Here is a 24,258-nt window from a genome sequence, read left to right on the forward strand (position 1 = left end):
GAGCAGAAATGTTGAAAGAGTTAGTGGGGTCCTCATAAGGAGATTTCCAATGTGAGGCCAACAGCAGGGGGACCATAGACCACGCTATGGACCTTCTGTAAGCATGCGAGATCTTCACAAAGAAACATGGGTTTATATCTCTTGCACCTTCTGTGGGTTTGCAAGATTTTCACAAAGCAGCATGCCTTTGGACTTCTTATCAGCTGTGAATTTCTTACAGGAACAATCTGAAGAAAGTTTGAAACGGCCGTTACTGTTCCTTTCCATCCACCACATCACAGCTTCTGTTTTTCATCAATGATTTGATTCAGCTTGGCAAACACAGAGACTTTGTGGTAGACTTTATCATGCCACTTGCTTCTATTATATGACTATTCAAACACAGTTATTCTGGTGTTCTGTAGACTCCACTGTGCTACCTGCTTCTATTTCATTATTATTTGTTACTAGTAAAGATTTTGTATGATTACTATATTCTTGATTTGTTAATATTATTACTTTGTATTTTATATATATTTATTACTGAAGAACAATTAAGGATGAATAGTGATTACATTTATTATGAGCAGCTTGCATGGTCATCTGTGACATCAGGACATTACTCTTAGTAGATTATCCATTCTACCATTGTTCCTCTTGGTTTAGGAGGTTTTTTGATCACTTATTTTCGGGTTGCTTCCTGTTATTTGTTGTAATCCCTGCTTTTGTTTGTGAGACCAATATAAAGCCAGGCACAATGAACTGAGCCTTGGTGTGAGGGCAGTGAATTGGCCAGGCAGGTAGTGATTTCAGCTCGGGTGGCCCCAATGGAGAACAGAATACATGTAGCAGTGGAGTCCCAGTGGAAAGCACAAGGAAGCACATGATGGAGTCCCCAGTAGGATGGAAAGGGAAACACACTGGGTCATTGAGTCAGGGATACTTATATCCCAAAACGTGCCTTGGATGCATATTTCTTTTGTCATATTTTGCTGAATAGAAGAGCCTGGATGGGCTGGCATGGAATGCATTGCATCTGATCGTCCTTGCTGGGTAGGATAGGACGTGAATAGCCTATTGTATGCAAGGCTGGTTGTAATGAAAACTAGAGTATACAGGTGTGTCAAAGAATATCCTGTGCTGGGACTGACTCTCCCAATAATTATTTCAAAAGTTTTGATAGACACACTTTCAAAGTGATATCACTGACTCACCCCTTTTGTGATGGAGACTGCTGTTGCACTTGTCTTATCTGCTTCCCCTTCCTATCCTTTGCTTAATTAGCAACAGGTGTTATATCTCTTGTGAGGGGATGAGGGGAGTTTGAGAATTCATCCACAGTCCAAAATGACTTCAGATACCAGAAAACTCACAATAGCTAGTTCTGGAGTCTGCTTAGCTGGGCTGCTATGTAGGGAGAGGCAGCGTGAAGCTAATCCCCTTTGCAATTTGTTTTACTTGCAGTCCAGATCTAGGGGTGACCAGTCCACTGCCAGCCAAACAACTTGTCCCCATGTATAACATAAACTGGGAACTCACATTGCGGTGCAGCTCCTGAGCACAGCAAAAATGCAATCTACAAGCCTGGAGATGCAGCTGTAAACAGGGAGGCTTCTGGGAGCCAGGCAGAATAAGCTCAGCTAGTAACACCTTCTCACTGCTCATGAGAAAGGGCCTACTGTTTTCTTGTTTTAAATGATCCTATCAAAGTTTCTCTTTGGCCTGCTGGATAAGGTGTTCCTGCTGCAAGCAAAATGGCAGCTTTAGGTGGCATTTTGGTTTGGAACATTGCGTGTGGGGAAAGTGTTTTCCTCCTGCAATCCCAGTCCAATTCAGGGGCACTCACAGCTGCTTTTAAGAAAAATAGAGAAGGATGAACAGAAAGCTGGGGTAAGGCTGGGTATCCTTCTGCAAGCCAAAAAGAGGGTTTTAGGTTTTGTGTGACCTTGGCTGTGTCAACTTACATTTCTCAGTGCACCTTCAGATACTGTTTTAAAGCTAGGTACTGTTTATATAGAAGCATTCTCCCCCCCCCCCTATTTTCTATCTTCTTTATTATTTTTCTATATAAACAACTTTGGGAAATATTGTTGAAAAGTGGTGTATACATATTTGTAGCTGTAGCAGTAAAGCTTGTGAACAATGCATTTGTAATAATCTGAATACTCATTTCATTTGTTCCCTCTTGCCACTGAACAGAACATCTACCCAAGCTTGGAGCCATAATAATTAGGTCTTTTACTGTCCCATTTAAGACCTTGTCTTTTGAATACTGGGTGGAACAAATATATTTATACAAATTAATGTCTGAGAAAACATCCTCTGAATTGGATCAGAGTAAAAAAGACAGATAAAAATGTATATTTATAGGGCACTCACATTCATGGAACATTCTTTCCATTTTGTTGAATGTAATCACTAGGGGTTGAGTTCATGATAATGCATTTTGTGTGCCTATAAAATATTTTAGACACATTGTATAAGTGCTGAATAATATAGAAAGGCATGTAAAGCAGCCAGAAACCTACCTCAGACAATGGGCAAGTGTATTTTAAAGAAGAAATATTCTCACACAACAGTGCATTAGTAAAAATGCTAATGTAGGATACTATCCATTATGATACATGTTAAAAATATACATGAAAATTTTACAAAATGCCTTGATAACTTCCTGTTTTGTAATATACGTCCCTTACAGATTATCAAATCATCTGCACCTATTGGAGTACATTTTGTCATACGGAGGAAACACGGATTCTTTGAAAAGAGAAAAGGTAAGTCAAAATGTTTCATGGTATGAGATTATTCCAAGCCCCATTGTTTTCAGTGATAATAGTTGAATAATAAATTTGTCAACATTGCCACACCAATTTGGTTTTGTTTATGAATTAAAGTATTGTTTTTCTCTACTTTACTTTTCTTACTGCCTGGTTTTTATTGTAATCATGATCTAACAACAGGCCGTAGATTCTCCATCCTCAGATGCCTTTAAAGAAAGGCTGAGTGCACATCTGGTGAAGATGCTTTAGGGCAAGGAATTGGGCAGGCCTGGGGGCGGGGGAGTCTTGATGTTTCTGCTTAGGAATTTAAACATTTTCTGAGTTCTCTACCATGTCTGGTTTTTTTAAATGTCTGCTGGTTCTTTAAAATTTTAAATATTTTTCCATCAGTAAGGCTGGAATGGATTACTCCTTCCAACCCCATGAGTCTGCATAGACCTAAAATCTTGAGTGGATGCTATTCTGGGTGGAACAAATATATTTATACAAATAATGGTTTGAGAAAATATTCTCTGAATTGGGTCAGAGTAGAACAGATGGATAATACATGTATATTTATAGGAAAGACACATTCATAGAAAGTTCCTTCCATTTTGTGTTTGTTGAAGTCAAACTATTTATTCTAGTCACTTTAGCCACAGCATGTTTTTTCTTTCCTGCTTTCCCTCGTTTGCATGCATCTTTTCCTTCTTGTTTCCCCAACTTTTTCCCTCTTAATATTATGAAGAAAGAGAATTATGATAAGAATAGAATAGGACAAATGAATAAACATTATTATGATCTGATTTTATTAAGAGCAGTCCCATATTTACACAACTTCCCAGCAGATATATATATCAGGGCCTGTCATACATTAAAATTCTGCAGCTTTCTCAGTACCCACAATTCTAAAATTAAAAAGCCACCAAATTATGTTTATCTTTAATTGGCCATGACCTAGAAATATTTTATTTGGTGGCAATCGAGTTCTCCTCAAGTCTTCAATCTTCAGAGCAGCATTTATATAGCAGCCACAGAAAACTGCAGCTGTACATGGTTATACACTACTATACCTCATTGCTATACACTGCTATACCTATATACACTGCTGTAACTCATTGAGTTTTCTCAGGGGTTACCAAGATCAAGTAAATATCAAACTTTTGAACCTTAAAAAAATAATAAATAGGATTCTGTTAGTAACCTCTCTCACCCGTTCCTTTAAGAAAGAATTATTTTAAAACTGATTGTGAAATAATGGGGATTTTCGTATTCTATTAAAATGCATTCTACTGCTAAAATGTACATCAGGGGGAAAGGGGTGGCCCAGAGCAGAGTAGGGTGGGTGGTAGTGCCCAGCTGGGGCAAGGAAGCTGCCAGAATTATTTCAAAGGAATTGGGCAGAGGGCTGGTTTTTAAAGACTTAATGGAGTTTAATTTTTAAGGTTCTTAATTTAATCTTGAAGGTTCTTCCCCATTGACAATGATGAAGGTTTCAGCAGCCCCATAACTGCACTTGGGGGCACCGGGGTGGCCCAGGGCGAGTGGTGGTACAGAGCACATAGGGTGCCAACCTCCCCCATGGCTTGGTAACCCATGGGGTACTGGGTTCTGTTGTTTCTGAGATGTTTTGAGTGTAGATTCTCTGGTAGCATATGAGAGTGGATTCATGGTTTGTGATTGAAAATCTCATATGCTACCACAAAATCTACACTCAGAACACCTCAGAAACAATAGAACCCAGCACCTCATGGGTTAGCAACTCAGGGGGTGGTTGGCACCCTATGTGCACTATACCACCACTCACTCTGGGCTACCCTGGTGCCCCCCAAGTGGAGTTATGGGCTGCTGAAACCTCCATTATTCCCTATGGGGTAAATCTTAAAGATGCGTAAACATCAACAAATCACAAATAATCAACCCTTTGCCCTATTCCTTTGGAATCTGGGTTGTGGCATCCTGGCAGGCACCCAATGGGGAACTACCACCCAACCCACTCTTCTGCCCCTAAATCCATTCCCAGGCTGGCATGCTGTAGCCATAGCAAGCTGGGCTCAGGCTGGCAACAAGGCAGGCATAGGCAATGGCATGGCATCATGGCAACTTGAGGCATGCAATGCTGCAAACTAGTTCTCTCTCTCTCTCTCTCTCTCTCTCTCTCTCTCTCTCTCTCTCTCTCTCTCTGAGGCAGAAAAGCAGAATGGCAACTACTAACACTGAATGAATTGAAACCCCCTCCTTGAACTCCCCCCCTTGCCCCTTCTTCGACCTTTCCCCTGGCCAATGTGGGGTCTGTAAAGAGAGGCAAGAGGCAAAAGAGCCAATGGGGAACAAGCAGGGAATCATCAGCAGGTCAACCCATGCTTTGGGTCACCGATCAGAAGGCTGGAAGGGCGGGAAATTCAAAGAGATGTCAAACACAAAATGGAGACTGACTTAGAGATAGCCACAAAATGGAGGTCCAAAACAACAAAATGTTTTGTAGCCAAAACAGGGACATTTTGTTGTGTATACAAAACTTTCAGATCTGGAAAATGGGTGTTTCATTTTGTCTACAAAACACCCCAGACGGGCTGTTTCGGGTACAAAACGTTTTGTATCCAAAACGTTTCACACATCCCTAAACATTATCATCATCATCATCATCATCATCTTCTCTAAATAAGTAAATATTAAGAGCTTTGAAAACTTTTTCACTGAAAAGTGGTATATCCATCATCATCATCATCCTCATCATCATCCAGATGTAAAATTTAAATCACTGAATCTTACTTCCAAATAATACGCTAACAAAACATTAACATCGAATAGAAAGATGTTACTCTTTGGAGAAGTTTAATATGTAATACTGATTTGCTCCTGCAGAATCGACATTGCCACTACTTTGGCCTCCCTAATATTTCTTTCTGGTGATGCTCTCCACAACATTAGACCCTTACTTCACACTGCAAGGTCTGTTTATTTTAAAGAAATATTTTTAAAGCACCTTGCAGATTCAGGACAAACTACCTGCTTTTTGATGGAAAGAAAAAAGGAAGTATAGCACATGCATACAGACTAATGCTCATATAAATACTCAGGCTGCATTTAGTTAAACTCTCAATAATAAATTTAAATGTGAAAAGCTTAATTTTCTATTTTAACCTATCTTTCAAAATACATAAGCAGATGGAGGAGTGCTAACTTATTGAAGTGTGGGTATACAAAAAGGTTGGCAGAGAATAGAACTGTGTTTTAAGTGTTGCATACAACTGCATTAATCATTAGGGGGGTTGTAAATAATCCTCTCAGGTACTTACTATTATTTTTTACCATTGGGAACCAAGAGAGAAATGATAAATAGACTTTTAGGGAAATAAGTGTGAATAACACTTAGACAAAACCAGCCTACAGTTTTGAAAGAAATTGACAGGGTTTTTTAAAATAAATAAATAAATTCTATGTACAGTGTAAGTTATCCATATTGTGTATTCAGCATGTAGCAAACCTTATACCAGTTCAGAAAATGGAAAGTTTAATTATTTGCATTTGTTTGTTTGTTCGTTCAATTTACATACTGCCCCTCCTAAAGTGGCCCAGGGCAGTTTACATTAAAATCCAAAACACATAATAAAATAATTAAAATCAGAAAACATTTAAAGCAGATTAAAACTCATTAAAATTAAAATTAGATACCATTAAATGCCAGGTTAAAAAGATATGTCTTTAAGGCTCTCCTGAAGGCCTGCAAGGAAGATAATACACTAATATCCATGGGGAGGGCGTTCCACACCCTAGGGGCGAAAACTGAGAAGTCCTGATCCCAGGTTGCCACCAGTTGATAGACACTCAAAGACGGACCTCGCCCACCCCCGATGATCTAAATGAGCAGTAGGGATCTTTTAAAGAAAGGTTCTCTCTCAGGTAACTGGACCTAAGCCATTCAGGGCTTTAAGGTAATAACTAGCACTTTGTACTTTGCCCAGAAACATATTGGCAGCCAGTGTGACTGTTTAAAAATAGGCATAATGTGATCTCTCCAGGAAACTGCATAGACCAATCTGGCTGCTGCATTTTTAACTAACACAAGTTTCCAAACTACATACAGAGGCAGCCCTACATAGAGCACATTGTGGTAGTCCAACCTGGAGGTTACTAGCTGGAGTACCACTGTTAGGCAGTTCACAAGTTAGCCCTAAAAGTTTACGCATCTGCCATCTTGGATTGGGGTAGATGACATCATCAAAAACTATGCCATTGAGGTGTCCCTATGTGTCATTCACTGCAACTGTACCTAATTTGGTTTAAATTGCTTAGATAGTCCACAAGCTATGAACCTGTTCTATCTGCAGGAGTGTAACCTTCTCCAGAACATGAAGTTCTGTCCCATCTTGCAGTTTACGATCCCTAACAATAAGCATCTCCATCTTGCTTGGATTTAACTTCAATTTATTATCTGTCATATAACCCATTACTGCCTGGAGGCAGGCATTCAAGGGGTTGATGTGATTGGTTGGTTGGTTGATAGATTGATTGAATGAATGAATTTCTATACCTCCTGATATAGAAATCTCCAGGTGGTGTACAAGTTAAGACATAATATCAAAACAATATAAAACAGTTAAAATTCATAAAACGGATAAAAATCTCAATAAATAAAAACACATTAAAATTTCCTGATATTGATGACAAGGAGAAATATATTTGGGTGCCATCAACATAATGATATCACCCAGCACCATATACCCTGATGACTTCACCCTGCGGTTTCATGTAGATGTTAAAATGCATTGGTAACAGAATGAAGCCCTGAGGGGATCCATATAGTAACTCCCGTTTTGAAAAGCAACTGTCACCAGGAGCCACCATCTGACATCTACCTGAAACATAGGAGTGGAACCACTGTAAAACAGTGCCTCCTATCCCCAAATTCCTCAGGCAATCCAGAAAGATACCATGGTCAGTGCTATTGTAAGCCACTGAAATTTTTTTTTAATTTAAAAAAAACACCTAGGAGAGTGGCATTCCCTCTGTCAATTCCCTGGTGAAGGTAATCTATGACCAAGGCCGTCTCAACCCCATAACCCCTCTAAAGCCAGTTTGAAATGGGTCTAGATTTGTTTTACAGATTTCTTCTTTAATTATCCTTAGAAATTTTTATGGAGGCTTATTCTAATAGCAAACTATATCATGAAAAAATCTTAGAAGTACTAAGACGTGACTAATCTATATCTGAAAAATATGTAGACAGTGTAATGCAGTGCTTGTTTACTTAGACCTAAGTCCCACATTCTCCACATCTTTATGAGGGTAGAGCTAGAGCAGGAAGCCAAGACACTGAGCTTATTCCCACAATCACTAGAAAGCGGGCTAAGGGAGCCTAGCCTGCTTTCTAGTGATCGTCGGAACCACTGGGCTCGCAGGTTAGCCTGGTAGTTCCACTGTGGCTAGCCTGCCTAATCCCCCCTCCCCTTAAATGAGCTTAACGGAGCAAGCGCTCTGTTAATTATTATTTTTTTATAGTGTGCTGTCGCAGTGTGTGATGACACACAAATAGACCCCTGACCGGGATGCAACAACAAGCCTTCTGGCCTCTGGGGTCCCCCCAGAATGTCCCACACACTTGCACAGGGCATCCTGGGATTTCTGGGGGCCAGGCTGGATGGAGCTGGTAGTCGTGTGAGCAGCCAATCCGGCCGCCCAGGGCTTCACGACTGATCATCTGCGGCTAAGCCCGTTCTCCCTGCTGAACCCTCCCAGGCTCTGCACACTGCTCATGAGCCTCACTAGCTGCATTATAATATTGCTGCACAGCCCAGTGAAGGGTGGGAGATCTATTTTTGATTCTCTCCCCTCCCTGCAAAAGTGCTGTTCTCTGCTAGGAATATGTGCCTGAGGGTCATGCTGCCAGTAGAGACATATTTCTGGCAGTGAACAGGGTTTTTACAGGCCGGGAGAGAAGTGAAAATCAATTCCCGATTCCCCTCCCCACAGGCTGGACTGAAGAGCAGTGCTGCAATGCAGCTAAGATCCTGGCTCCCTGTAAGGCTGGAGCTCTTGCTATGCACTGCTAAAGCTGCAGAAATTGTCAACCAAGAAGTACAGTGGTGCTAACTCCACAATAAACCTCTATAGGATTGCAGCCAAAATTATATGTTAAATGGAATATGCTATTCCTTCTTTTCTTATCTAAAGTGTGCTGTATTCCTGTACATCTTGAAAAGGATACATTAACTCATACTCTCCTTAGGTTGAATTGTCCACAATGTGCAATGGATTCGGTGAAGAGCTCCTGTTATTGCTAATAGGTACTATTGTACCTGATTTCTAGCACCCTACACTGGAAACATAATCAATTGTGTGGGCTTTCTGCTATAAAAAATACAACTCTATGTGATATACAAAAGCAGTACTCCTTTCTACTGAAGTGCATTGTTGATCACATTCTTTCAGTTTTCCTAACATTTGGTCTGGGCTCTATTTGTTTCTTCAGAAAAGCAGCAATCTGTGTGTCTACCACTATAATAAAGCATGTCAACCTTTAAGTATCCTCTGTTCAAACTTGTCTCTTGTCAGTTATTTGAAAATTGCTCTTCTCTTACAGTGCATTTTTCCAGGGTTAGCATTTAGACTTTAATAGCTAATGTATAGATTTGAATGTTCTAGTGCTCCTATGAGAGGCACATTGAAAGATAACTATTCATAACTGTCTACCCCTTTTGGAAAGAGAGGGAGTTACTTGCATATGCTGCCTCCTAACAAAACTAATACAATCATTTCTTTTCATAAAACTCCGGAATAGAAAGTTAGCTTACATCTGCCAAACATAAAGGCATATAACAAAAGCACTTTTTCCCTTGTTCCTATGTGCTGTTATTTGCTTGCCTACAAACATACACACCCACCTTCACATAGGTTCCTGTTACAATGGCCGCCATTGTTTGTGTGGCCAAACCACAGTTGCTGCACTCCATTTCTTCCTATCAATGCAAAACAGAACAAGGCTTCATGCATATTAAGGTATTTGCCCCCCCCCCCAAAGCATGATTCACAGAAGAGAAAGTAAAAATTCTGACCTGTTTTGGCACAACAGGGTTATGATCGGGATGATAACATACTTTGCAACCTCGAAGCTTTGGTTCAGGAAAACGTGACTTCAACATGGGATAGTTAGGCCAGAGTAATCCAGCACCCCGTCAGTTGCAGAAGTAGAGGAGGGGGTCTAAAGGGTGATTAATATCTTAAGCCTCATTGATCACAGAGTAAAATGAATGAAGAGCAATTTTCCCCACAACATGAGTTGTTTTCATCTCAACTAAAGATGGTGGTTTGGAAATTGCTCATTGCATAATATTTTTTCTAGAAGAGCTATAGATATATAAGAGTGTGAACAATGGTTCACACACTGCACATTCTTTCCAGCGGGTGTCCCATTGCATAACTGCATTTGTGCAACTTTCTGTGCAGCTGAGCTGCCATGGGCACGACTCCATGAACGTTGTTTACACAGACACAGGAGGACAGGTAGTGCTCTGCCTGCCTGCATTGTAATGTGCAGTATGTGAGCAAGTGGATTTACATTATTCACAAATGGCTTATGTTATCGCATGCTGGAGAAAACAGACTTTACTGATGTGACTCTAAGAGCTTCTAAATAATAGAGCTCTTCTCACGATCGGTGAGAAGAGCTCGTGGACGGGATGTGGGGAAGGTGGGTTTAGCCTACCTTCCCTGCAAATGATCTCCACTTTGTCCCTGGGTGGGTTGATCACCCGCCCAGATGACCAGCGTCTTCCTCTTCAGCTCCCAGGGTCAGGGTGTCAGGACATGCCGCCGCACGTTGCCCCACCACCCAGAGCCCAAATAATGCACTGTGCAAGTACACAGTGCGTTACTGGGATTCCCCCTCCCCCCCCCCGAGTGTTCCAGCTGCAACTGACACACAGTTTTTAAAAGGAGGTTAAGTGAGAGCTCGCTCCCTCAACCTCAGTTAACTAGGTGGCTCAATAGACGGGTTTACCACCATGTAGCCACCAGGATTGGGCGTCATACCAGTGGTTCACACAAGTGTGCAAAACTGGGCTGGGCTCCCTTAGCCTGGTTTTGCACACTCGTGTGAATAGCCTCAATATGTCCATTTAGTTGAAAGAACCAAATTCCCAAATGTGAAGAAAACACATGCACACACGGACGGATGTGCACACATACACATTTTTCTAAAGGTAGAGAAATCTTCCTTTCTTCCAAAAGAAGGAAACAATTTCAACAAAATAAATAAACTAATAATTTCAGTGTATAGAGAAACATTTGTAGCCTAATTGGAGCTCTAAAAATATTCATTGTAGGTGTGGAGGAAAAGCATAACCTAAAATATCCATTGTAGGTGTGCAGGAAAAGTAGGCACTTTGGGACCTCTGAACAGTAGCGGAGAGCACACATGCTTGGGATGGGACTGTCTCAGTGGTAGAGCATAGTTCCTGCTAACTGAGCAAAGAGGCACCTTTTAAAGTACTGCTTCTCTTTTATTTAGCCTGGAGAGAGCAACTGGTCCTATCCAAGCCCAGCGTAGCATCCTTCCAGTGGCTGTTGCTGGTGTCTATCTTATGTTTCTTTTTAGACTGTGATCCCTTTGGGGATAGGGAACCTTTTTTTTTTTTCTTCCTTCTGTGTAGCCTGCTTTGGAAGCTTCTATTGAAAAGCAGTATATAAGAAGTAGTAGTAGGAGTAGGAGTAAAGCATTTGCTTTGCATACATAAGGTCCCAGGTTCAATCCTACCTCCCAAGTAGGCTGGAAAAGGCTCCTTCCTGAAAACTGCCAGCCAAGAATGACAATACTGAGCTAGATGATTTGGCTCAGTTTCCTATGTTCCTGTAAGCAAGCCCCACTGAATTGTGTGATTTACTTGCAAGTAGGGATATGCCCAAACAGTTGGTAAGAGAATCCCTTTTTCATTATAGCAGAGTGCACAGAGGGACAACACAGCGGATTTAGTTAGGCATGCGTGTATGCTGAGAGTAAAGTAACTTGGAGCCAGTTCATCATTTCAAATCAATATATATGGCATTTATTAAAGAACTCCATTCTAAATAGGAAAGTGAGCAGTTAGGATCTCAAATCTAGCTAGCTAGCTGGATGCAGATGGATTCTGCATCTCTGCACACACGGTAGAGGGAAGAGCTGCTTGCATGTTGCAAGGTAGAAGGAACAGGAAGAGAAGGAGGAGAGGAAGGAAGGAACTCCCTAAGATTAGCAATCTACATTCCAAAGGGATAGTGTCAGAGCAGTAGAGAAGGGATGACCAATGTCTTGACCCTCTAACCCTCTGACTCACTAGTCTGTCCTCCACTGTCTTTAAGGCAAGAGACAGCGCAAAGTCCTTCACTTCCAACACAAATTGTAGTTTGAAGCATGGTTTGAGCACTTTGAGGGAAAATTAAAAGGGGGGAATTAAAAGGGGACATGGATGCCGTGTGTGTGCTGATGGTGCCATGGGGCTTTTTGGAACCAGTGCCACTCCAGCTGGGAGTTATTCGCACTTGGCTTCAGGCTTTGGATTAAATGTGGATCAAATCCACTGCAAAGTACACTCTTGGCATTGAGGGAAGCAGCCTCTCCCCTCTGCTCACAGTTTACTCTAGAAACAAGTATGCATGGCAGGTGACAGTGTTTTCCTTCCTAGCCAATGGGAGGAGGGGGGGAGAGAGAGTTCCCTGCAGAGATCGATATGCATTTGCAAAGAGAGCATGTTCTTATCATGCTAATGATTTTACATCAGTGCCTCTCCCTGTTTGCTCCGAGGTTTTCAGGAAAAGTAGCTTAAAAACAGCATTTAAAAACCTGGACATACATCGAGATAAGTTAGAATTCGCACCACAAAGCCCAATTTGTGTGTGGAGTGGGTCCAAGGATCTCATTGGGAGTTCGGGGTAAGTTTGGCTGGTGTGTGAACACATACACACTCTCCCGAATAAGATTTGGGGTATAAACCCCATGTGTAAAACCTCCAGGAAACTAGAAGGGGCGGTGGAGAGCAAATAAACACCTGCTCTCCTTTTTCTTAAAGTTCCCCTTTTTTTTTTTTGCTCAAAGTACTCAACCCGCGCTTAGAACTGAGGTTCAGGCAAATCCCTACTTGCAAGTTAGCTTGCACAGAATTGCACTACACGTTAAAAACGTACAGTATGTGATAAATCTCACAGATTACTTATAATACCAAGGCTAGAATTATCCGCACACTTCCTGGGAGTAAGCGCTATTGTATAATGTGGCTTGAGCAAACATGAGTACAAGGTCAGTAACTGGGGAGTTCCACAGAATTCAGCAGGGAAATTTGAGTGAGTGAGTGAGTAAGTGTCGTCAAGTCGGTGTCAACTTCTAGTGACCATATAGATAGATTCTCTCCAGGATGATCTGTCTTCAACTTGGCCTTTAAGGTCTCTCAGTGGTGCATTCATGGCTGTTGTAATCGAGTTCATCCACCTTGCTACTGGTCGTCTTCTTCTCTTTCCTTCAACTTTTCCCAGTATTATGGACTTCTCAAGGGAGCTGGGTTTTTCCATGGTATCCTCAAAAGTCTTTTACAGCACCAAAGTTCAAAAGCGTCAATACTTTTTCTATCCTGCTTCTTCAAAGTCCAGCTTTCGCATCCATAGAGTGTCACGGGGAAAACCATTGTCCAAACTATTCTAATATTTGTAGGTATAGGGAAACTTACTTACTTTGTAGGGAAACTTACTCTTAAGTAAAAAGTATTTGTATGCTGTTTAGGCTCTGCAATTGTCCACAGAAATACACTGTCAGCATCCATCTCTTGGTGACCTCCCTGCAGTCCTCTCTTTTTGTTGTCATCATCTCCCCATTTCAAAATGTATCTTGTAAGTTCCTGGGGGCAGGGACCTGTCCTTCCTTTTTGTATCACTTAGTAAAGCATCGTGCGCGTGCATAGTGCAATAACAATCATTCAATAATAAATCTTCAGATATGTCTAGACCATGCGACTCTTACTTCCAGATAACCTGTTTCAAAAGGCAACTAGAGGGTGGTCACCCAGAGTCCTATGCTCATGGCAGCCATGTGCTGCAGTGCAGCTGGTTCTGATGGAGCTGATGGAGCTCTCTGCCCACAAAAATTAAGACAGCCCCGTCAAAGACACTATAAATGCTTTTGGAAGGAACAACCCATTCCTTTTGCCTAAGGGGTTCAAAGTATTATTATTATTATTATATTTTATTTACACAGTCAGACAGGTGTTATTGACTGGTTTGTTTTATCCAGACATCGAGTCCTTCCCAAGGACCTGGGATGCCAGAATTTTATTGTCAATTGTTATAGATATCGTCGCAGAATATAGGCTGTTCCCAGTAAAGTTGCTTTTTGTAATTGGCTGATGGTGATTTCTATGGCCCCTATGTTGTTGAGGTGCTCTTCAAGGTCTTTTGGGACTGCACCCAGGGCGCCAGTTACCACTGGGATTATTTTGGTCTTCTTCTGCCACAGCCTTTCAATTTCAATTTGTAGATCTTTGTATTTGGTGATTTTTTTTCTATTTCTTTTTCTTCTATTCTGCTGTCCCCTGGTATTGCTATGTCGATTATTTTGACTTGTTTTTCTTTCTTCTCGACTACAGTTATATCTGGTGTATTGTGGGGCAGATGTTTGTCTGTTTGTAGTCAGAAGTCCCATAATATTTTTGCATCTTCATTTTCTTCAATTTTTTCAGTTTTATGGTCCCACCAATTTTTGGCTACAGGTAGCTTGTATTTTTTGCAGATGTTCCAGTGTATCATCCCTGCTACTTTGTCATGCCTTTGTTTGTAGTCAGTCTGTGCAATCTTTTTACAACAGCTGATTAGGTGGTCCACGGTTTCATCTGCTTCTTTACAAAGGCGGCACTTGCTGTTTGTTGTTGACTACTACTACTACTACTACTACTATTATTATTATTATTATTATTATTATTATTACATTTATATCCCGCTCTTCCTCCAAGGAGCCCAGAGCAGTGTACTACATACTTAAGTTTCTCTTTCACAACAACCCTGTGAAGTGGGCTAGGCTGAGAGAAGTGACTGGCCCAGAGTCACCCAGCTAGTATTATGGCTGAATGGGGATTTGAACGCGGGTCTCCCCGGTCCTGGTCCAGCACTCTAACCACTACACCATGCTGGCTCAGCTTCTCATTGCAAAATAATATGTACTGGTAATAGGTACTGGTAACTGTAACATCGCCTCCAACAAATAGCTCAGTAACTGTGGACTTTTCATATTAATTCAACATATAATTTGGAAAACATTTATAAATCTGTTTCAGGTAACACCAATATCTCCTAAATTGAGGTATTCTGTTTGCTTGTAACTGAGGCCTGGGTAGAAGAGGGATCCCTGGTCATCTGGGGAACTGGGAGTCCTTCTGACCCAACTGTGCTGACCCTGGGTAGCCCAGATAGAGTGGGCCCTGGAACAAGAAATGAGGCTCTGTCCACTGTCCTCTCTTTCCCCTACTCCCTATGTCTTTAATATGCAGAAACTAAGAATTGTGACACCCACCAGGAAATGGCAGTACTGGTGACAAAAAATTAGAAACCAAATTAATCTGCTCTGGAATCAAGCTTAAAAAATCTCCTGAATCTACACTGTGACTTCCTCCCACACTCTGGAACCTTCAGACTAGGGCTCCATGGACAGCATACCTCTGGCCTGGCTCCATTCCTCCCTCCCTTCTCTCCTCGTGACTGGCTTGTTAGGTACTTAGGCAAAGCTTGCTGCCTGTCAGGATCAGCAGTTAAGGAAATTCTGTCACTGGGCATCAATCAGAATTTCCTTCACTAACGGGCCTGACAAACAAGCTGAGGGAGCGGTAGGCTGAGCCTGAGCACGTAGCCAGCCAGTCACAAGAAGAGGAGGAGGGAATATTGCTGCCTGGCACTCCTCTCCCTCCCTCCTCTCTCCTGGGGATGACTCATCTGGCTGAAAGCTGTCACTAGGACTATATTAGGTGTTGCTCTAGACCAGGCATCCCCAAACTGCGGCCCTCCAGGTGTTGCTGAACTACAACTCCCAGCATCCCTAGACACTATTTTTTGTGGCTGGGAATGCTGGAAGTTGTAGTTCAGCAACATCTGGAGGGCCGCAGTTTGGGGATGCCTGCTCTAGACAGTGCCTTCAAAGGCAAACACACACCCCTCAACAGCAGGAGGGATGGCCTAGCCCATTATCATGGCACCTACTGCCACTGTGACTTCCACTTGTCACTATAAAAGGAAGCTCCATATCCCATATTTGGCAAGGACCTTCATAACCTCAGTGGGCCCACTCCCTGCTGCACCTGCTAAAAGGGGTGCACCCCTGCTAACTTGACAAACAGGCACCTTTTAATGTGGTGATTCTCTTTATTTAGCAGGGTGAGAGTAACTGGCCCTATCCACCCCCAGCACAGTACCTCCAGTGACTGTTGCTGGTGTCTGTCTTATGTTTCTTTTAGATTGTGAGCCCTTTGGGGTCTGACTGTGTAAACAAGTAATAATAATAATAATAATAATAATAATAATAATAATAATAATAATAATAATAAATAAAAACAACCAATCTTGTGTACCCATCATGGGCTGCCACTTCAATGTCCCCAGTCTCTTGTCCAAGTCCTGAAGAAAATGCAGAACTGAGCCATTCCAAACTTCCCCAGGCACATCATCTGAGCCCAGTAGATCACTGGCTCCCTGGTTGATTTTCCACAAGCTGCACCATGTTGACTAATGGGGCCCCACCCGCTTTCCCAACAGCTACCACAGAAGTGACCTCCCCAGGGACATCATCATGGGGCAGCTGCCCCACCACCAAACAAAAAAGTAAAATGTCTGCCCTCTATATACCTCTTGTTCCTACCTAGTCACAATCCTCCACCTGCTCCACCTGAAGCTGTGCATCTCCTAATGCCCTCACTGCAAAATATCCCATCCCAGTAGCTGCTGAGAAGGTGGCCCCCTTGTGAAAATCCACTTTTGTTACTGAAGTACAGTGTAAGTTTTGCAACACAAAAGCATCCAATATGTTGGAGGCAAAGCAAAGGAAGCAGGCAAAAGGAAGAACGTTTTCAAAGAAATCAGACATGGCCTGCAGAACATCACAGATACAGCTGAACATTACAGTTTTTAAAAAGATGCATTGAGAGTAAACAGTAGAGTTGTATCTCTGCAGATCTTTTCCCCCTCTTCTGTCTCTTGCCCTGTGATACTGATAATTTAAACACCAGCATAACCTCTCTTTTCTGTGAAGGAAACAGAGAATATAAAAGAAAGACTTATGAAAGCCATCTTTATTTTTCAGCACGGTAGCAATGTCCTTTCCAAGCTGTGTCTAGTTGATGTTTGTGATAACAAACATATTTTAAAATTCAGTTCTGACCAGCAAAAATTCCAGCTTGCTGCACTCTTACCTCTGTCAGGAACATGCTATACACATGCAAAAGGTTAGATATAAGTGATCTTGTTACTACTATTCCAAGACCAATCTGTGAAGCATTTTGTGTTGTGATTTTGTATTTTGTTTTCATGTAGTCCTTTGACCTGCATAGCCTCAGGGAAATAAGTGCTTAGCTTCAGCATAGAAATAGAGAGATCTTGGAAGCTGGTGCCTGGCCTTGAGTTACTCAGTGAATATTTTCTCTGCAAGAAGACAAAACCATATTTTTGTACAGTCTGGTATGGAAATAGCTTAACATCCATGCATTTTATATGCTACAATGGCCTTTGATAATGAGTAGCTTTCATCCCCCCAAAACAACTTATTGAAGCTATTCTCACAACCAGGAGAAATAGAGTTAAGGAAGCCTAGCCCGATTTCTCCTGGTTGTCTGCTGCCACGGGAGCCACGTGGCTCCTGGCAGCACACTGCCCAGGGTACCCCTCCCCTTAAATGAGGTTAGTGGAGTTGGCGCTTCGCTAACCCCATCTGGTTGATCATGTGCTGCTGTGCCGCAGCTCCATGCCATGGCAACACACGGGGAGAACCCCGCCAGGAGGCTAAAACAAGCTTCCCAGCCCTGGGGGTCTCTCCAGAATGCCTCGCACAGTTGTGCAGGGCATCATGGAACTTCCGAGGGCTGCCTGGCCACCGATCCCCGCCACCCCTGCCAGCTCCATGATGGAGCCAGCAATCGTGTGATCCGGCCGCACTGGGACGGCTCCCTGCCCATGTGCAGGGAAAGTGGGCTAAGCCCACTCTCCCTGCACTAACCCTAACAGCGCTTCACACCAATCGTGTGAAGCGCCTCATTGTGTAAAAAAAATAGCTTTTAAATGCATAATAAGCAACAGTGACCATACAGTGCCCAAACAACTTTATTAATCCAACATTTTCTATCTGAAGTAACAGACTGGAGGCTAAACATGAAAAAATAAGGTTTTCCCATGGCTATATTTATTATTTTATTAGTATTTTGAAAGCATTAATCTACAGAAAACACTAAAAAAAGCACAGCATTTCTAAATAAATTCATAGGAAACTGCAGTTTTTAAGTAAAGTTCTTAAAAACTTTACTTAAATAACACTCATTGTAATCATCTGCCTGTTTTGGTCACCCTCATCTTTGTCAGCTTGGTTGTCATGTTGCTCTACATGGTATATTGCTGTGCTGTCAAACCATTCTTCATACAAACACATGTGAGCCCAGCACGACTGTTTGCAGCTGCAGGACAACAATTCAAGAAATGAATCAGGAACTGGTTTCCCAGCCATACACTGAATAGTAAGTCACTATTCTTCCACTCATAGCTGTTTGGACTGGGAATTTCTGGAAACTGGATCTGGCAGTTTTCCCAAATAAACTTTGGTAATTAACATGGCTGCTGTTGTGGGGAGTCACGTCAAGGTGGCAGTTGATGCGATTCTACTATACCAGGGGTAGGCAAACTTAGCTCTTCAGCTGTTGTTGAACTGTTATTGTTGTGGCTGGGGATGATGGGAGCTATTAGACCTATTCACACATTATGTACAGTGCACATAAGCACATATCTGTACACAGGTACAGTCATTCACATCTAATGCTGAAGGCAAGTACAGAAGTGAACTTCATATCTGTGCAATCATTCACACAAACACTTGTATGAGTATACAGACATCTGTACACTCGAACAGCATGATATCTGAATCAGGCTATTTAAAGAGTACTCTTGAGTAGTCTCCTGACTGGAAGGCTACAACAAGCCTCTTGGCATTGGAAGGCTCCCCAAAAGGCACCGTGCACTCACGATAAATGCCATTGCTTTATCTTGTGGCCTTCTATTACGTTCTTATACGGTTGTGCACCATTACCGTCTCTATAATCCCTCCCTGCATTCTTTATTGATACAATCTAGTATATGTCAAACACAACATCAGTCCTTTTGCTTTGATGACCCTCTGTTAGAAGTTGTCTGAATACATGACACATGTATGAAATTTTATGGAAAGTTCACCAACTCAATGTACGATGCCCAAACCTAGAATGTTACCATAGCTTTCCTTCATATGCTTCATGTACTGTTCAAACACGTTGTCCACATGTCCTAATGTGTTACTATACATTATACTTTCTTACTGCTTTTCAGAAATATCATCCTTTAAGATATTGATAATTCCTATTAACATCCAGCATCCTGTCTTGCTTATGGTAAGCCAAATGATGAAACTATGCCACAGCAATCACATGCAGGCTTCATAATCAGCTTGTGCATATGTACCCCACATCTGTATTGACAACCTTCAAATACTGTGTTTTGTGATCCCTCTGCAAAAACTCCTGATTCAGTACAGATATCTCTAGGGCTGCATCTCAAAGTGCTTCCCTATAATACTTAAGAGAACACATGTTTTGTGAAATACCCTCAATCGCAAAATGATATATTTAAACTGCTCTGTGCTCTTCCAGGCTACTTCTACAGGTCTCTAGCACACATTGCTTGATTGAGGACAACTGATATTGCAGTCGGACACAATGCATCCTTAGTTTGTACAGCTTGACATAGAACTTTTGCCCGCACACCCCAAGAAGACATGAAACACTTTTGTATGTTGGGGAAAGGGGCCACAGTTTTATTAATGAATTCAAAAACATAATGTTAAAGTAAACTGGGATTGGCTCTCCATCCCTACAGTGCAAAAGCTAAAAGCATGCACACACAGGGCATGCCTTGCCTAAAGCAGACAGGTGACGCACCTTGCCTCCAGACAGCCCCAATGCTCTAAAGTATAAGCTGCCCATCTTAGCTGTTCAAAGGTCAGGCCTCTGCCATAGCAGCATTCCCCAGCAGCCGCACAGCATATCCGGGGAGCTTAGCCTGAGAGAGCAGATTGGGCTAGACCAGAGTTCCCTGAGCATCTAGGGAGTTGACCTGCCTGGCCTGACCTGAATGCTTACTTGAAGGTGCTCACCAAATTCATATATTATTCCCCACCACACTGTACCTGCAAAATTGAGACCAGAAAAAGGAACCTCAACTAGCTAACTAGCTAACAAGGTACAGTCAGAGGCAGGCGAAAAAGGATGTGAACCTCAGGCCAATCAGGTGAGCGTCCAAAAAATTCCTGCCCAGCCCAAAAGCCCAGCCAAGCCCAGACGGTACCCCAGGGAAGGGAGGGAGCGTGCCTGCTGAGAGCGAACTGAGGAGGCCAGGCACTGATGCAGGGAGTGAAGCTGAAGCCCGGCACCGCACACGCCCAGAAGCCAGTGGGCTCCCTAGAAGCCTCATGCTTCTTGTCAGGGCTGCTGGGGCAAACAAGACACGCAGCCCATCCAGGAAGCGAGCAGCTAGACAACAACCATATAACTACTGATGTTGCAGGAACATCAGCTGTAGAATGGTTCCCTATATTGTGTGGCATCACATCAACATCATTTGTCACCTGAAATATTAATTAATTAATATTAATATTAAAGCCAGTCCCAACTGCTTTGTCATCTGGTGTAAATAAAGTGTCCAGTTGATGTAACCATTTTAGGTTACTACAAAAATCTTGCCACATAAGAGAGCAAAGTCAATGCCTTTGCGTTGATAGCAGACTTTCTCACTTACTTATGAAGACTAGCGCAGAATTTCAGGTGACATTTCCACAATGGTGTACTATCAGAATTCTTCCAATGTCTTTAATATTTATTACATTGTTTGTATGGCTCTAAGAACATGGCAACATAAATGAGTTACGCTACATAAACACCTGTGTGGAAAAGGGTGTAGTACAGGGGAAGGCAAACTTAGCTTTCTGGCCATTGCTGAACTACAAAGTAATAAATATAGCCATGGTAAAACTTTCTTTTTCATTTTTAGCCATCAGTCTGTTACTTCAGATAGAAAATGTTGGATTAGTAACATTGTTTGGCCACTTACGGTCACTGTTGCTTCTAAAAGCAATTTTTTACAGAATACGTTGTTGTTGGGAGTGAAAGCTACGCATTAGCAAAGGCCATCATTGCTAATAATTCTAGGGTCATAAGCAATCCAAAAACACTACCCCAATTATATACACAAAATGTACTGATCAACCCCTTTTTAGGCCCCTGGCCCATAGACTATATCCTGGTGGTGTTTGAAATAGGCTTGATGAACCTGTTTCCCAACAAATAAAAAAGGATGGCAGGCAGAACATTAAACCATTATCTTACTTCATATTTATGGCTGGCTAGTTATCAGTGAGTTGTCATCCATGTTCTTTACTCTAATATCAAAACTGTAGTGCCAGTGAATGCTCAGCAGCCATTGATGTTTTAACAATGGTATGCTATACTAACAAGCCATGAGCGATGAACCCAAAGTTGAGATCAGTCAGGCAAGGTGGTCACTTGTTGGTCTGATTGCATTTTTTAGTGAGAACTAAAAAATGAAGAGGGGCATTTGGATGTGAATACTGAACAGTCAAAGAAAGGTCAGTAACAGCTACACTTCATTAGGGTACAATGGAACAACAAAGTAAGTACTACTTTTCACAATAAAAGAGCATATTCAGGATGTGCATTTGGAGCTGGAAAATAATTCCCCGATTTCATTAATGTCAAAATAAGAGACCATACAAAGAAAATTGGGTTAATGAAAACATACTGGAATGTGTTATTTTAGTGATTGCCTTATTACAGGCTTAGAGACTTTACCGGAGCAAATTCTTCATTTGTTCAGATGTTTTTCAGAGACTTAGGTTGTTTTTATCTTTGCAGAGGTCCCATCAAGATCCCACTGGGTATTGGGAAGTGTTCCAAAACTGTATCACCATTTGAATTCCTAAGCCCTGCGTGTGTGAGTTTCTTAATATATGAAACTGAATGCAAGACTTTAGATGTACTGTATGCAGCTCCATTCCAATTTGTTTTTTAACTAAGCATTTGACACGTTACATTATGTCACATCCCAGTTAATGTAAAGTGACTTCCTGTGTCCAATAAGAAACACATTTTAAGGGGAATGCCAAGTACTCTGTTATTTTCTTTGCTATTAAACTGGCAGGCAGCTCCTTCTGTCTTTGGAAGATTATTTGCCAGCAGTCGTGCTGGCTCTGATGGTAAAATAGGCACATTCTGGTATTCTTTTCATCTCCGCTGCACATGGCAGAGTAGTTACATTCTTAGTAACTGAAACTGAACTTGATGTAAGCAAATGTGTAAATACGTCTTTCAGGAATGCCTAAAATACATGATGAATAAACCCATATTCAGGAGCTTAGAGGGTTTTTTTTATTTTTAAAGACAGAGCTACAAAGTCGTCATATTACATAAGAAAAAAAATAGTTTTGGCTGTAAATGCTGTGAATTATACATAATTTCCCTTAGAGCAAGAAATGTGCCTTTGTCTATCTAGATTTTGTTATATGCTTTGCACAGGTAATTCCTGACAGTGCGTCTCTATGCCATTAAAATATCAAATCTTAATCAGTCAGCTGGCAGTAAATGAAACACACACACACACACACACAGAGAAATCCACAGAAAAGATTAGTAATATCTAAAAGTGGTTTAGGGTTCCTAGTGGGATTCCTCCCTCTTTTAACAACAAAGTGCAGAGGGAAAGAATATGCACAGCTTACTTTGTCTTCCTAGTTCTTTTGATCTGAAAGAACAATCAGATAAGGGTGATTTCTGAAGACAGTTCAGAATGAACAGATTTCGGTTGCCCCCAGTGATAACCATCATTGTCAACAGGAGGCATTCCAGGTACTGTCACTAGAGCCTTCAGTCTTCAGAGGCTGAGTATTTTATCTTTTTATTTTAAAAAACTACTGCTGAGAACTCTCTTTATAGCATGCACTGGATGATGAGTATTTAGAGGAAAAATGAACCTGGAAGGGGAATAAGCCTAAGCTTCAGAGACTATCAATGAACTCCAGAGGGAGAGAATAATTTAAGGTTAAGGTGGGAAATCTCATACACACACAAAAGGCAAAGCCATCAAGTAATAGAATAAATAATCTCATGTTATGCAGGACACAAAATACGTTATTCAGGGCTTGCCTGGGTTTTTCTTCTTCTTAACCTCTTCTTACATCAAATGTGAAAAAAGAAGGTGAGGTCTCCAACTGACAATAGACATTTATCCGCATAGCAGATGCAGTTTGTCAAGGGTCAGTGTCAGCAGTGCTGAAGAGATGGACTGGAGTGCTGCCAATAAGAATGGAAGGTTCTGATCTTAGGTGTACAGGGGCCTTTTTCATGTTATGTATTCATTATGTATAAGATCTCGTCAAGGATGTTAGTCCTTCACTAACATGGATATTAGTTTAGCATCAAGTTCCCCAACACCTTCACCTTCTATTCGGTAAAGGCAATAGTTAATCTGGCATTGCACATGTTACAGTATACATGATGTAATTCAGTGCAGTATTGTCTATGTTACTAATTCTTTGCAAATTTAAAATGAAACTGTAGGCCATGTAACTGAATACAGTGACATAAGTGACTGAAATACCTCTTATTCCCTAGGTGCAGGTTCAGCAGTGTACACACACACACACACACACACACACACACACACACACGTCATTCACACAATCAAAAGCTGTGTTCTACCCTGGTTTGGGAGCTGTGTGTTTTCTCAATTTTTGGTTGTGTGGAAGCAAGGTAAAACCTGGGTAGAAGTGATTGTGTGGAAGCAAGGTAGGAGGAAAAGTTGCTTCCACACAACCGAAAATTGGGAGCTCACACAGGGACCAGACCCAGGTAGAGTTTTTGTTTGCATGAATGACCTTACAGCCTAACAAAAAGTACTAATCAGATGCTAGCATCCAATCATGTTTTGGTCCCAGAGGCAGACACATAGCCCCTGCATTAGGATTAACCAGTTAGGTTTTAGTAGAGTAGTTTAGCAGGCATGGCATGATGTCGAATGATCTGTTGCCTTACCTTGCCGAGTGAAAAAAACGAGAGCCTTACATGTAAATCATCTGGGCAAGACTGCAAGAGTGATCTCAAGCAAGTATTCTGTTTAGGAGCAGATACATAGGTCTAATGGAGTGAGGGAGAGAAGAATGTCTCTGGGCAGTGGTCCCCATGTGACTTCTGGGGGTTGTCAGAGGCTTCTTTCCACC

The 24,258-nt window shown here is 41.7% G+C and overlaps 1 protein-coding gene across 23 annotated transcripts in view; it reads left to right on the forward strand.

Moving 5' to 3' along the window:
* TENM3 (teneurin transmembrane protein 3) overlaps positions 1–24,258 on the forward strand; it is a 2,371,016-nt gene that overhangs the window by 1,586,598 nt on the left and 760,160 nt on the right. For all 23 annotated transcript variants that reach the window (XM_053252610.1, XM_053252608.1, XM_053252605.1 and 20 more), the window contains one exon: positions 2,678–2,753. The gene's annotated coding sequence lies outside the window, so the exon portion shown is untranslated. The remainder of the gene's footprint in view (positions 1–2,677; positions 2,754–24,258) is intronic.

This window comes from Hemicordylus capensis, chromosome 5 (genome assembly GCF_027244095.1).
Source record: "Hemicordylus capensis ecotype Gifberg chromosome 5, rHemCap1.1.pri, whole genome shotgun sequence".
Taxonomy (NCBI): Eukaryota; Metazoa; Chordata; class Lepidosauria; order Squamata; family Cordylidae; genus Hemicordylus; species Hemicordylus capensis.